At 45.0% G+C, this 15349-nt stretch overlaps 1 protein-coding gene across 5 annotated transcripts in view; it reads right to left on the minus strand.

Moving 5' to 3' along the window:
• The window catches only part of znf521 (zinc finger protein 521), an 89600-nt gene that overhangs the window by 19192 nt on the left and 55059 nt on the right, over positions 1-15349 (minus strand). The window lies entirely within an intron of this gene.

The raw sequence follows: 15349 nt of genomic DNA on the forward strand, positions 1-15349 counted from the left end.
CTTGGCATTAGAGTCCCCGCACATCTCAACATTAGAGTACCTCGCAGCTGCAGCCATTGATAGCTTAAATAAATGTCACAACTGTAGGCTTCTGTACTTATTTGCAGCACAACAATCTGCTGACTCAGACTTCGAGAGAACTGCCCATCTCCAATGCATCAATAAAAAAGGCCCGTACACTCTGCTACGGGGCCAGACTGGTGCTCTATCAAACTCCTGCCAAGCCTGACATTAGGCCTGCTAAAGCAACGGGGTGGGGGTGGATACCTCGGGGACTCATCTAGGGGTTTATCCCCAGGTCTCTACAGCCCAGTGCCCACCACATAGGCCCTGGGCACCAGAAGAGTGTATACACAATCCACCTAACCAGCTGTGCACAGCTCGAGTCCTGGAGGATCCAAGTAGAGGGTTAATTGAAGGTGCTTTAGGCAAATCTGGCAAAACATGTCCGCTGGAAACCAGTGCTGAACTAGAGAATAGTAACCTTGAATGGACAAGGTATCCTCTGATTTGTAATTCTTCCATTTTTTTTTTTTTCTTCTTTATAAAGCTCCTTGCCTTTCCACAACTAAAAGTTCACCTGAACCTCATGGTTTGGTTAGAGTTACTATGTATGGAGATCACCTTCATATTTTTGAATGTTTCATATTTTTTGTTGGCTCATCATCAAATTTCTATTTTCATCTTTAGAATTATTACGAACAGCCCATGTGACACGTTTTTTTAACTGACTTAAAATGCGCTAATGACATTTTCTGACGATCAAAAATGTATATTAAAATCATTTTCCCATATGAATAATTTCAGTTGACTTTTTGTTTTACTTGTAGTGTAAAGAAGTTGGTAGTATCTCAGCTTCTGCACCGATGATATCGAGTAATAGTGACAACACAATGACCCCTTATATTCTAGAAAAAGGCAGGAATGGAAACATCTCCTGCGGTGCCAAAAGAAACAGTGGGAGTGTATAGATATTGAACTTTTCACTGTAAAACATTTCTTGTCATTTTGTTTTGTAACATGAACATATGGCATCAAATATCACACGAGAGAGTGTCTGCAGCATAAAAACAAACCCTAAGTAGAGTTCACAGACTGCGTTCCTGCATGTCTCTCTTGCAAAAGGTAAAAGCCGATCAAAGCAGCCCATCCTAGTTTGAAAGGGACAGAGTTGACGTTGTGTTCTGAAATCATGCATTTGACAGATGAGATACTCGGCAGCCTACATGTGCATCTGAGTGTAGCAGCAGGCAGCAGCGAAACAGGGGGAGGAAGATGGCACGAGTGCATCCACGCAGCCGTGCAAGAGGATCACTGTCCTCTTTGATCACCATTCAGTTTGCTTATCTGTGTAAGGGTGTACACTAAGGTCAAGCTTGCTGCAGCACTCACAGATTTGTTCCTCTGCCATATGTGCAGCCCTCATTTGACCCCAGTGCACAATGCTGTCCCTTTGGAGACCTGGCCTGCTTCATTAGGCAGATAACTCTGCACCTGCCTGACTGACCTTGCGTGCTTGCATGTGTGTGTTTATGTCTGTGAGCAGGTGCATCAGGGGAAAATGGCAAAGAGATATAAATTCAGAATGCTTCACATTCAAAGAATAGGGCTGGTGTTTATTCTATGTTTTTCTTGCTGTCAACAAAACCAACAACGCCAGTCGACTTCGTGATACTACTTCCTGAGTTTCAGGACAACACTCTATAACTTATACCAGACTTTGGCTGCACAGACAGATTATTGTCATTGTCATCATTTTAAAAATGAATTAGACACCATATTATCCGAGATGACAACCCCAAAAATGCTGGGTAACAACAATAAACAGGCAGGAAGAAAAGAAGAGATCGAGGGAGCAAAAGATATTTAACAGTGAGCCGATCAGGAGTAAATTATGCTCTGTTAGCCCCCGTAATGCAGCCTGTTTAGGGCTGGGATTGTATTCAGCAGTGGCTGAATCAGGCTGGCAGCGTGTTTCTTAGTGAGAGCCAAGGGAGGAAGTCAGCTTGCTCGCCCCTATAGCTGCCTCATTGGGCTGAGGTCACTTCCTGTTGCTCCCCCAGCCCTTCTCCAGGGCTGCCCAATCAGCATGGCCCTGCGTGAGCCCCCTCCCCTCTCTATGCACCGAGCAGACTCTGGATATAGTTACAGGGCCACAGGGGACTGTCAGCTCTCTCTCTCTATCCTCATCTCTCTCCCTCTCTCTCCCTCCTCCCACTCTCTGTTTCCGAGTCTCCTGAGTGCTCTCCACTGCCACCACCCTGTCCCTCCGCACTCCTAAGAAAATCCTTTAGATGAGAACTGCTCCTGTGTCTGCTCCCTCTAAGCATCCCTGACACCAGCAAAGTAAGCCCATCTGCATATCCACAGGGCCTCGCGTTCCTGTGGCTCATGGTTTATGTATTTCACAGCTCCTTAAAACACAAACGCCTAATATCTCTCCCATGTGGAGGGTAGGAGAGGGAGAGGGAGAGGGAGAGAGGAAAAACTACTCTCAAAAAGAATGGTCTTTATTTCTCTGCGCTGTTTACTTTTTTTATCCAGGCTGAAGTTCATGTGCCGTTGAAGGTTGTTTGGGACGCTGGGGCTTGCAGGTCTGGCTTGCATAGTTTAGTGAACTCTTTATGTAACAACGACACAACTGCAGCATATTGAATTCTGTACGTTTAAGGCAGTGGTAATAGTGTCTGAGTTTAATAGATGTTTTATTTTGCTTGAGAATGCAAATGCCCAGCCGTCAGCTGACAGTGAGTAAAAGACGGAAACTAAAGTAACTAAAGGCAGTCTAACTTTCTGATAATAGTGTGTAATTAAGTATAACGCAGGGCATTGCTTAATTAAAAACTCTTCCTCAGCTTCCAACACCGCCACTCCCCCCACCACCACTGCCCCTTACTCTATTTAAACAGCTCTACCGAAGAGCAGTTTGAATTAGAGGGGAATTCAGGATCACTCTAAGCATTTGGCTTTGGACAAGAAAAATCTGATACTTAGGTTTGTACTCCTCTCTGGGGCATAGTGAAGCTCACTCTTAGAGCTACCCATGTTGCATGTGTCACCAAAGCAGATGATATTAAGGACATCAATCACGGCACTTCTTTGCTGAAAGTAATGAGTAAACAACTGGGAGAATAAATTGGGAATATTTAGTAGTAAGGTGGGGGATGGATTTGTTTTGGAAAAGCAACAGACAGAACAACCAGTAATCAAAGCAAGTCCTCTCACACTAACAGGTCAATGCAAAGTTGAAATCCTTAACTGCCGAAGCTTGCCATAAAAACCAAAATACCCGCTTGGAACAATCTTGTTTATGAGGAATTTCACCTTTAGCAGGAGTTTGCTTCCTATTCTGCCATCTGTCTCATACTATTTAGATTGTTGTTGGAGTTATATGTTAATAAACCAAGAATATTTGGTTTTCAGCGGACTCACTGCTGTATATACAACCCACTACGGGATTGTGGATGGTAGCAGAGTAGACAGCTTCAGGCCTGTAAACAGTAGGTGGGTTTACTTCTCTCTTCTCTCCGCGGGAACTATCCATTAACAGATAATGGGGGGAAAATCAGAGTGATTAAGGCCCAGGGAATTATGGGTGAATACAAATTGACTCCACCTCCGTGTGGTGCGCTCTCTTGAGGTAGAAGCACTGCTCATAAGGAACGAACTCATTTCAGAAGTACTACAAGGCCCATTAAGGCCTGGAGAATGGGGGTAGGAAGGTGGTAGGTGGGAGCGCAAAGGGATGGACTCCCCCTGGACCAAAGCTGATTGGAGAACTGGCGCCTGGGGGGAACATTACTAATGTCTATTTCCTGCCTCCACAGTTCGAGAAGGACAGAGTGAATCAAGTGCAAAATGTTGAAATTGAAGTATAAGATTTAATCCTGGCATGGTAAAAAATTCCCCACATTTTATCAAAGAGTTATGTATTCTACAAACAGTGACGGAAATGCGTCTGAGTGCTAGCTAATAAAAGGATATTGGAGAACTACTACAGCATAAAAGGAAGAAGCTTTACTCCTGTAGAGAAGTGGGCATATAAAAGGCATATTCTGTGTCTGTAAGAGGAAAGTGAAAGAAAAGCACCAAAGCCCCCATGTCAGGGTCCCAACGTCAGAGCATGCCTGATGCTGTTTTCCAACCTCCAGAGGGAGAGAGAGGGGTGAGGTGAGATTGTTGGCTGTGACATGTCAGTGGTGGTGACGCCCTCGCACAGCAAGAGCAAAGGATTCTGGGGGAACATGACTCTGAGAGAATGTCAGCTCTGATGCATGGCAGCTCGTTGGAGGTGCTAATCAGAGCAGGGCTAGGCTCCTGCTAGGATCAGCCACTCTGCGCCTACATTAACCGCTTCACAGCTCCCCTGGCTACCGGGCCAGAGGTAGAAACACCAAACTGACAGGTTTTTGTGTCGAGATAAACATGCGTAACGCTTGAATGGACGTTACAAAAGGTTTAGCCGACTAGAACACCTTTTGGATTTCACAAAACATGAGGGACAAAAACATAAGGACACTTCTCCTTCTCCATGAACACACTGAGCAGACATTTCGAGTTGAGTTATTTGCCAAACGTCCCCATACATGTGTTTGGAAAAAAAAATTGTACTCGAAAATAAAGAAAATAAAAACTAAAGCAACTAAAACCAATAGCCATTATTGGCGCAAATAATAATAAAGCTGGGGTTGAAAAAAATATTCAGCTTTACTCTGCATTATTGTTATCATCATTACGTTAAAGCATTTTATGCCAGAAGGACGCAGGCCAGATATGTAAATGATAGAACAGCTGAATCCATGTGTCACTACCTACGCGGAGCCTGGTATTTAGACCCTTCTGGACTTTGTGTGTCTCAATGCATGGCTTACAAGCATTTTTGAGTCATAATTGTAGACCTTCCACATCACTTTAAACTGTTGCATCTCATTCAGTAAATTATATAGATTTTGTTGTTACACTTGTGAGTCTAAAAGTATATTTTTTTATTGGAGTAAGTAAATGTGCACAAATGATACATGATGTGTGTCATATATATCCTGTAGACAAGACATTTTGGAAGGCCTTGTAAAGTGGGCAAAAGACTTTGATTTTGATGATTTTGATTTGAAACTGCGCTGCATTTAATGTATCACCCCCTCAGTCTGCCAAAGGAAAACTAGCTGTTAAAACCAGATGAAGCTGGAGTTTCAGCATGATTTGGAGCTACAGCGGTCTTTGAAGAATAGTATGCCATTTTGTTTCCATGTTACCTGCTATTCTTACAGCTAAAACCCACAATGGCTAAAACTCGGTCAAATGAACAGTGCGTAGGTCACAGAGGCAGAGAAGAAAAAAAGATAAGGGAGAAATGCAACACAACAAAGGCGAGAGGCGAATACTTGTTAACGAATGATATGTAGGCGCTGCAGCTGCAGGCAGGTACGGTGGTCCATTGGGGACAAACAGTGCAGGCTGCTGAGATGGATTGCATGGAGTGCCGGACCCCCTGCAGCCACACAAACATCATTCTGCACTGAAATGCTCTAATTTTCTCTATACATGCCTATTCTAAACTGCTGGGCTTTTTCTTGTTCGAAGGAAATAAAGGTCAAGTGACTATGCCCTGACTTTCCAAGACTTCTGTGCTCAATGAAAGTTGCTGCGCAAAGTCAGAAAAGAAAAATTACAAACAAACAAAGAAACAGTACAATGGGTGAAGAAAAACTTTTTGGCAAGCAAAGAGGAGCAAAGAGATGAAGTGTGAATATAGACCAGACTCTCTTTCAGGTCTGGAAAGAGTGAGCGGCTTGAATGTAAAAAGTTAATTATGGGCACATGCCCGGCTTTTTTTGCTGGCCTCACTGTGGCATTGTCAGGCTGAGGTATGTGGCTCTATGGGGTTTGTGGTCCACACAAAGGAGCAGGGAAGGAGAGCGTTGAGAAGAGGCCCCTTGGCTGGGCTCGCGGCATGGAACACTGTACAATTAGCCAGCCCCTGCGTTCTGCCGGCTTATAATTATCAGTGCTTGCCTTAATTGACTCCCCTAGCCTGCTGCAGAGGGACCCCCCCCCCTCACACCTCTTTCCCCCCTGCTCGATGCAGGCCGCCAAGCGCCACGCCAGGCTCTCCAAAGTCATTTAGAAAAGCGCTCATATTTTCGACACAAAAAAAGGGGGAACATTTGGTGAGAGAGAATTCATCATCAGGTGTCTAGAGGTTTTCCTTAATAGAAAAGCTGAGTCCCACTGAGTGCGCTCCGTGTAGCGGCCAGCCACGCATGCTCAGGACCAGCAAGCCGCCATTCGCAGCGGGCCACAAGACATTAACATAATTTTATATAACACAGGCATCCGCACTGGAAATTTAATACATCTCAGCAAATACGAGACAGCCGTTTTGCATAATTTTTTTTCTCATTCTCCACCTTGCTGTCTCGCTCCCTCCTAGCTCTATCTGTCCTCCTTCCATGTCTCTCTCCTGTCTCGTCTCCGACCTGCCTCTCTCTCTCTCCTGCCGCCGCTCTCCTTTGCCCCCACCCCCCTCCACAACCACCCCTCTATCCTCACCCCATGGTGCTGCTCTCACTAGGAGAGGGGAAGTTCATTACCTCAGCTAAATCAGAATTAGTCCCTTCATTTTGACGGGGCGAACTTCATTAGAAAGGCCCTTCCTTAATCCAGCAGGGAGAACTGATGAATCTACATGGGGGCAATAATTTGCTTCACGCAGCACATTCAGCCACTTCCTCCACACTGTCTCCCCCTTACTTTTTGCTGTCTTTCTGGCTTTATGTACTTATGGTTACATTTTTATTAGATCTACAACAAAAAACCTGAGAAAGGAAAACACCTGCATATAATTAACTAATGGCAGCAGAGATGGTGTAAGGAATGAGTTATGCTGTTTGGAATGTCCTGTCTCCCCAACAGACTTCAGGGTCTCTGGAGCAGCCATTGGCTGACACTCAAACACAGTCTGTGGGCCCGAGGTAACTATCTGGGTTTATAATGCTGTGACTATGTTCTAGTGTTTTAGGATACACAAATCTTTTCCTGTGCAATGTACATGAAAAATCTGAGATAGAAGGATAAATAGTATATTCTTATGAAAGTAAGACTTCTCTATCATTTTTGCTTTTCTTTTTCTAAAACCTACTTTACATTATGTTTGCAAGAATCTCTAAAGAGATGGAGCTTCAGCAGTCGTCTGGATCCTTGCAACAAACTAGAGAGCAAAGAGATGTGAATCAGGACAGACAGCCCCTGACTGCCATACCACAGCGCCTGGTGTCAAACAGATGTGCAGCTTGGCAGCTACGCTCCCCAGAAAACAGAGATCCCACAGATTCCAGGGTGGTGTTGGGCTGTGTTGCTCCCCCTCCCCCTTTCACCACTACCCCCGTCCCCCAACAGTCCCAACTCCCCCACACTGTGCCCCTGCAGTCGCCCTCCCTCATCACCTCCACACAGGGGTCCCCTGACTGGTAATCTCGTCCCTCAAATGTGAAATCTCCGACAGCGATGCCCCGCGCTTTTACCCCCTACCTCCATGGCTGATGGGTAAATTGGAATGGCGCACCCTGCTGGCGCAGAGAGCTCCGAACAGACAGCAGTACACACATGCTGAGGCACCCCTCGCACACTCTGTCTAATATAGTGGACATGCACACTCTCTCTGAGCTGCAATATCCATGCACAGACACACGTCTACGCACAGATGTGCGCAGGGGAACAAACATACACATACGTACAGTCACACACTCATGAAAGCTTCAGGTAAATCACATAAAAGGCCTCATAAACACTCACACACACACACGCAGATACGACATAAGTGTTCTATGCATGATGTGTTCACCCTCATCTGCATAAAGATTGAATATATGAAAAATAAACAGATACTAGGAACTGAATCAACATATGTTCAAATTTAAATGTGCATCATCTGAAATGGCTCAGCTTGGATCCTTTTCCAGAAACTGCACCTGACTTCTGTTGCCATGGTTTCTATTATGTGTACAATATAGGACGGAACAGATAAACAGTGTAAACCACAGAGTAAATGTGCACATTGCTTGGCCCCAAGTGTGTGTGATAAGCACTGACAACTTGGTGTTTTTCAATAAGCATACTCTGTGAAACATTAATATATACTAACAGAGCAGAGGTTATTCTTTTTAAATGCGGCCAGGCATCAGGGTTGGATTTCCCAGAGGGCTGGTTTAGCTGTCCGAGGCTTCCACTCCATCTATCTGTCTGTTTTTCTCCTCAGTCGATGCTCTGAAGCATGCGTGAATGGTTGAGTCCACCGTCAAATCGCAGGGACGTCCTAAATAGTCAATGGGACCTGAAGGGGCTAAAGATCACTGCAGCAGAAGCCACAGAGGCCTTCCTGTCAAAGGCAGTGCTTTCAGGGGGCCAGGGGGTGAGGGGAAGCCAGAGGGAGAGAGCCAGAGACATGACATACATTTCATTACACTTAAACCAACTGTGGGTTCAACTCAGAGCCCTGGATTTCCAATGGCGTCTCAAAGGATGGAGTAAGTGAAGGTGTATGAGAATGGTTTTTACAAAGAACACAATGGGTAGGTGGACAAAGGCAGGCAGCTGGACTAATTGCTTGGGGGCTTGAAGGAATATTTTTCTAAGTACTTCTGTTTAAAGCTGAATTTAGCGGCGTACGTCACTTTGGTGAACATTAAATGTCTAAGATGTAAATCTCCAGACTCCAGTTGCAATTACAAAGGATATTTAAGATTCACATTTCACAACTCTAATGTATTTATAATTTATTTTGTAATCACAATATTTTTTCTGTAATGCAGACACCATCAAACATTTTTTTGACCAATCTTAAGTGTTCTACATTCTCTTTTGTTTACATTAAAGTGAGTGTGGTATAAAAAGTACCTCCTCTCTTTTCCTCCTTTCTTTTCTGTGTTGACTGCCATCTAACGTTTAATTTCTGACCATAAATACTGCTGTAGATGGGTCTGAGATGAGAACGGAGAAAGCAGTACTTACTCCAGACATACCAAGAGTGGTCTTTTCAGCGAGAGCTCTCGTAGAGAGACTACTTGTCCGTTAAGACTGTCAGAGGATGCTCTCAGAAATGAGAGGCCATATCCCTGGAGAGGACTACAGGGAGCATGCTCAGATTGGGGCTGGGGTTAAAGGCGTGTGGGCTGGATGGGCGCAGTGTAATCGCCAATTCAGCGCAGGGTTAAGGGAATCTACAGGCCAACTTGGCTACATAGCTTCTTTGCTTCTGGGATCCACATTCTCTCAGAGTGGTGCAATTCAAAGATATTATTTTCGTCATCAGCGCTACAGTATGGAAAATATAATTTGCAGTCAACCTACTTTTCTTTACAAAGAAATGTTTACTTAACATTCCTTGGAGTATTATTAAAACGGCTATAGAATTACAAAACACTATTATTATTGCTCGCTTGGGGGGAGCCCCTGCTCATTAAGCTTCTAAGATGTCGTGGGTTTTGATTATTCCATCAGCTTCATTCTCTTATTATAGTGACAAACTCCTGCTATTTTGTTGCCAATCTCCTTCCAGCTGTCATATCTTTTAAAAGATCACAAAACCCTTCAAACACACTTGTGATATGTCTTCAGATTCACCAGACATTGCTTGATTCCCCCATTGAATTTGCAGGATTAACTTGAGGAAGAAACGTCTCATATTCTTTTACTGGTTGCTACGTCTGACATCAGAGTGTATGAGATTCGAGCATACTGGTATTGTCCAGGGGAGGGAACCCTCACTCTAACCGTCAGCGCTTCACCAAGTGGGACAGAGATGATTAAAACACACCATGGCTGTGACTGACAGACTCCCCACTGCTTCTAGAAGATGACATGTCTCCAAGTCACAGAAAAGCAACTCCTCTAATTTTAACTCTGACTATAACACCGACCCCCTCTGTCAAAACCCGCAAAAACAGCCATGCTGAGATTCTTAACCACTATAAAAGTGATAACAACTAAACAGAGAAATAAGTTTAAAAACAACAATGGGGAGGGAGGAGACAAAAGGGCTGAGAAGGCGCCATTTCCCTCCGGTGCACACAAACAGCAGGAACCTGTGAGCTTGTGACAACACCTTCAAACATTTCTGTTACTTTCACAGAAATATCTGAGGCTGATGCTCCAATGTGATGCTTCTGCAGCAGTCTTGTCCCAGCGCACATTCGACTTGGCAAGCTCTTGGTTACCAAAAAGAAAAAAACACTCTCCTAGCTGACTGTGTTTGACATTTGTCATGACAGGAATACAGTGAGAGAAAGAAGGAAAAAGAAGAGTGAGAGGTGGGAGGGGAAGAGGAAAATGGAGGAGTGGCAGAGAGTGATCGATGTGTGAAATTGTATGTGAAAAAAATAATTCGGCTTTCTCTGGGTTTGTTGCAATTCTCATTTTTTCATGATGAGGAGGACAGAGGGGGGTTTCCTGTTATTGTCACGTTGTGCAGAGCTCAGGGTCGCGTACTAAATGATTCACAGAAAACTGAATCTTTTACATTGGCGTCAGCAATTCAGCCAGGCGCCCTTGTGGGGGAATTCTTTTTGTGTGTTTTTATTGAAGTCTGCATTGAGCGCGCCCAAAAGCTCTGACAGGGGGCCCCCGAGGGCGCTTGTCTTCACCTCCAAATCATAAGATGGAGAGACGAAGCTCCCTCTGTGCTCTAAATTATACCCCTCAACACCCCCTCTTGCACACAGACTTGCAACCCTGCCCTCCCCACCCAAAAAAATAAAACAGAGGCAGAGAAGAAAAGCCTTCAGTAATACAGTCCCAGTGGAGGGCTCCACGATCGCTCTGCGCTGCTGGAACAGCTGACAGGCTCGATGCGGCGGGTCCATTCCCTGCGGTCTGTCAGAGTTGGTGCTACAGCATGACGGTTAGTACTTCTTCTCTGGGGATGTGCCTCCTTTGCTTGCCCCTACGTGCCCCTCACATGACTGGCCCCTTCACTGACCCATGGAAGCTCCATGGCTTTGCCCCAATTACTGCTGCGGGTAGGTAAAACTCTAGGTTACACGCCCTCTTATGTCTCTTTACCTTATCACTGCTCCCCAATGAGTGGGAGACCCATCTGTGGCTCCTGGCACATTCATACGAAGTTGGGGGGAACAAGCAAAAAAGGGCAGAAGGAGGTGTGGGTGTTACAAGAGGGTGGGTGTAATTTGATCGGCGGGCACAGCTGCAAAAACAGGGATATCGAGGAATTTCTGTCTGCTAGATGGAATTGACTTTGCATGAATGGCCCCTCTTTTCCCCCCAAAATGGGCCATTTTCCACATGTCTCAATGGATATGACAACCTGTCCAGTTATTTGAGTGTAATACTGGAGCTGCAGAACCAGCTCGGGGTAGCTTGTGTCTTTTCTCGAGCTGTGAAATTCTCCCTCTCTGGCTGTCTTTGCTAAAGACCTCATCCAAGTCCTGCTGCCTGACCTGTCAAAAGCAGCCCCATCCTCTCGAAAATGCCCCCCCCCCCCCCCCAAAAAAAAAGAAAGAAAAAAAAAGGAAATAAACCAACAACTGCTGGCAGGGTCAGAGGGCAGCTGCTCTGGGTGCCTGGACTCTGGCAAGCCCTCTGATTGGTGGAAAGGGCAGTGAGTAAAAGAGAATCTTTTCAAAGTGAAATCTCCAGCTGATGGCTTAGAGCTCCACACCCCACAGTTTGTTTCTCTTGCTGCTGTCAGGAGTTTTGCCCGAGCCATTTGGAAGGATTAGAAAAAGTGGGGGAAGAAAAAAAAAACTCAACTGGCCAGATTGTGTGTATGGTACAGTCTGAGTGATGGCTCCAGGACCCCTCGGAGAGTGATAAACCTTTGACCTTGACAGCCCCCTGTGGTGACCCCTGACCTCTGGCTTTGTGCCACAGACTCGGTAAGACAGGTGCAGGCAGGAGAGTGACCACACCCCCACTGTCTCGGCCAAAATCTCGTCCATCCGACCTACAGTACCTGTCCTGATAGTCTGGACACTGAAAACTAAGCGAGGGAGAAGAAACAGCAACTGATGTTACTAAGTCATGTTAGAGGAAGCATTGCAGCCAATATACAGTTGCTCCACCAATACTGCAAAATCTACATCAATCAGTAGAAAATTATACAAAACAGCTGCTGGAGAATAAAATGGTTAAAGAGAAATCGGAGAGCTGGGTAGAAACTTGGGTAGTGGCACAGAGGCCCTAAATCAAATCTGAGAATGGAAGTATAAATTCAGTTTTTAAAAAAAAAACACTTTGTAAAATGACACATAATGTTATGTAAGAAATAAAAGTGTGGATTAAAGGGAAGGCACACTGACACGTCACGCGATTTTCTGCTGCGCAGCGGGCACTAGCTCCAAGGTCGCGCCAGTCCGCGCCAGTCTTTCCGCAGATCCATTTCCTCTCCCCAGGCACTTCCCTCATGTTGTTGGCCCAGTGATTCAGTGCCTTGCATTAAGAGCAATTCACCTGCCTCCGGCGTCCCAGCGGCACAGGTCCCCTGGGGAAACCAGGTGGAGCATAAAAAAGTTCCACATATGGTAAAGTCAAGCTGCTCGGAGGCTGCCGAGTGTCTGCTGTGGGGATAGAGGCTCCTAAAAGGCCCAGCTGGTACTTGGAAAAGGGCTTCTGCATTACTACACCTCAGTGTCTGTTTGGGCTCCCCTTTGGAAAGTGTTGGCCGGCGCACATGACCAGCCATTTTAGATTTCTCCCTCTACCCCGCCTCATCCCTCGCTCCCTCCCGTCTTCCAACTGGTTCTGTATCCAATTGAACATTTGGTCCTCCACTGCTGGTTAATCAAATTCCTCCATCTGGCCCCCCTATCCCTGTGGAACACAAAAGGTGCAGCCTGAGCCCGGGTCCAAGTGCATATTGGGAGGGAGGAGGGGGATGGAGACAGGGACTGCCTACCTAACTTACACAGCCCAGTCAACTAGATCAGGTAGAGAGCACGAGGCCAGGCCTGATCGTTTTGGGCAAACAGGAACAGCTTGGGACTAAGTATCAGAGCCCTGCTGTTCATATAGAGCTCAGGGACAGCAGTGGGTTCATATGACAGTAGGAGGGTTTTATGAGCTAATACCTCCACATACACTGTAGAATACAGAATAGAGTGCTGCATAAGCACTACTGGCTCCAACAGAAGGCAAGCAGTGCAAGTCTCCAAAGCAGTAGAGGGCACTGTTTTTGAAAAACATTGTCCAGCAACAAAGCAATACGGAAGAAAAGGAAAATAAAGACATTTATGTTGAAGCTGTGAATTCGCTTGTTGTCTTCTTACACTGCTTCCTTGAGTTCAAAGTAGCAGTGTGTCAGTAGCTAAGCAGCGCCTAAGCCTTTACTCTGATCAAAAAGAGCTATCTTAAGATATCACACAAAGCCAGCAGTGATCTTTTAATTCCCTGGAGAGACTATCCAGCCTTCACAAAATATCGCATTAACTACATATTTATTAGAAGAGACCTTTCAAAAAGCCGTCCTGCCTCTCGGAGTTAAACAGGTTTCAAAGTGCAGTCACTTTCACAAAATGCTTCCCTCACAACTATGACACATCTAGCTGATGGCGGCTGCTCTTTGCTCTTATTCAGCAGGAGAACCTGAGGCGAGATGAAGACGGGGACATAAATTCAGTAACAGACACAGAAACACATGGCATCTCAAGTGCTAGCTCTGCCCTTCCACAATATCTATTGTACGATTTCTATTCATGTCCAACCATCCTTTCCCCCTGCCAGGTGGCAAAACATGTGTCAATAATTAAACTGCTTTTACATAACAGGATACAGGAACACAATGCAATTTGCTCCCCATATTTCATTGGGCCTTTATGAAAGCACATGAGAGAGTGTAATTAATCAAACCACTGGAATATGTGAACGGCAATTTCCACTTAATGGCACTTACAGGGATTGGGTCCCTTAAGCACCACGTTCTGTCTACCAAACGAGCGGGCTTCATTTTCATCTTCATAGTTCAGACAATAAAACCTGGTGTGGATGTTAAACAACACCCATTTGACATTATGAAGTCTGAAAACAACATCCCTTTGGGTCCATGCAGCCTGGCATCGTGCTTTTGGCCATGCCATAACTGCAATGTGCTCATCTTGAGTTAAGGATGAACGGATACAGGTATATGTGTGGAACTGTCCTGCTTAGATTTCAGAAATTAATATTATTTTTAATGATCTTTCTTTGACCTCAAAACTGAGAGTCCAGTATTCACTTAACCACAGGAGGCTAACCACCTCCCAGCCAGTGACAGGAAGAGGATCATTCACTGCTTTTAGTGGCTTTCTGTGAGAAGATGGTCCTAGTCTAAATGGCACCCATGTCCCTAAAAGTGTTTCTCTCTCCCCCACCTCTCTTTCTCTCCCTCTGCCTCTCCAAAGACTCCTCTAAGTGCAGCATCTTGTTTCAGTAATTCAGCCAGGGCAGAGACAGTGGAGAGAGGAAAGTAATCGATTTCTCTCTCATTTGGTTCCTCCTAGACTTGCTGTAAGGCCTCTTAGGGGAGTTCTGGACTATTGGACAGGACAATGTTATGGGAAGGAGTGTCATTGCGTTTAAGGTCATCGTTACACCGAGGTTTCATTTTGAGTGTATTTTTTATTGGTATATGGAACACAGTAGACAAAACAAACAATGCTGCCACTATTTCCAGGATGGCAGACATCAAGACGTGCCCTGCCTGTTCATAACGGCAGCACCATTTGAATGAGAGACAAATATCATGTGCTACAGCAATATGATCCACTGTAGAGATACACTCAGAAAACTGCTGCAAAGTACCAAGCTTTTAGTAAGGTCCATAGGTAAACCTTGTGGCTATAAAAAAAGATACCATTGCTAAATAATTTAGAGGAAATGCCTTTACTGTATGATTACTATTTCTGCTCCATGCTTTATATCTAAAAGAAGAATACAAAAATGAAACTGGAAACAGAAAAAGCCAGTTTCTTAATGTAGCATTACAGGGCAAGGAGGTCTTCTTTTCAACCTGTTTGCCTCCAAACCTGCCCTCATCAACAGGTTTGTGGCGGGTTCAGCCAGTTTGCATCTCTTCTGCGTTTGGGTCTCTTTATGGTTTCTAATCATTCACTCTGTGTTTCAACTCCATGCCAGCCTGCTAAATTCTTAATAACCGTCAGTAACTCTCAGGTTGAGCTTTCCATTCATTTACATCTGATTGAGATATTCTTGCACAAAACCAATTAAAAATGCAATATAACTACCTGCAGATCTTGGCATGCATTATTTTCAAAATAGAGACCAATCTCACGTGTCATTAAGAGTGCAGCAGCTGCAATACAAACAAGACAAATCTATCTATTGTTTATTACCTCCTCAGGCT

The sequence above is a fragment of the Embiotoca jacksoni genome, unplaced genomic scaffold (genome assembly GCF_022577435.1).
Source record: "Embiotoca jacksoni isolate LCO1_2020_lvr unplaced genomic scaffold, fEmbJac1.0.p SCAF_22, whole genome shotgun sequence".
NCBI classification, from domain to species: domain Eukaryota; kingdom Metazoa; phylum Chordata; class Actinopteri; family Embiotocidae; genus Embiotoca; species Embiotoca jacksoni.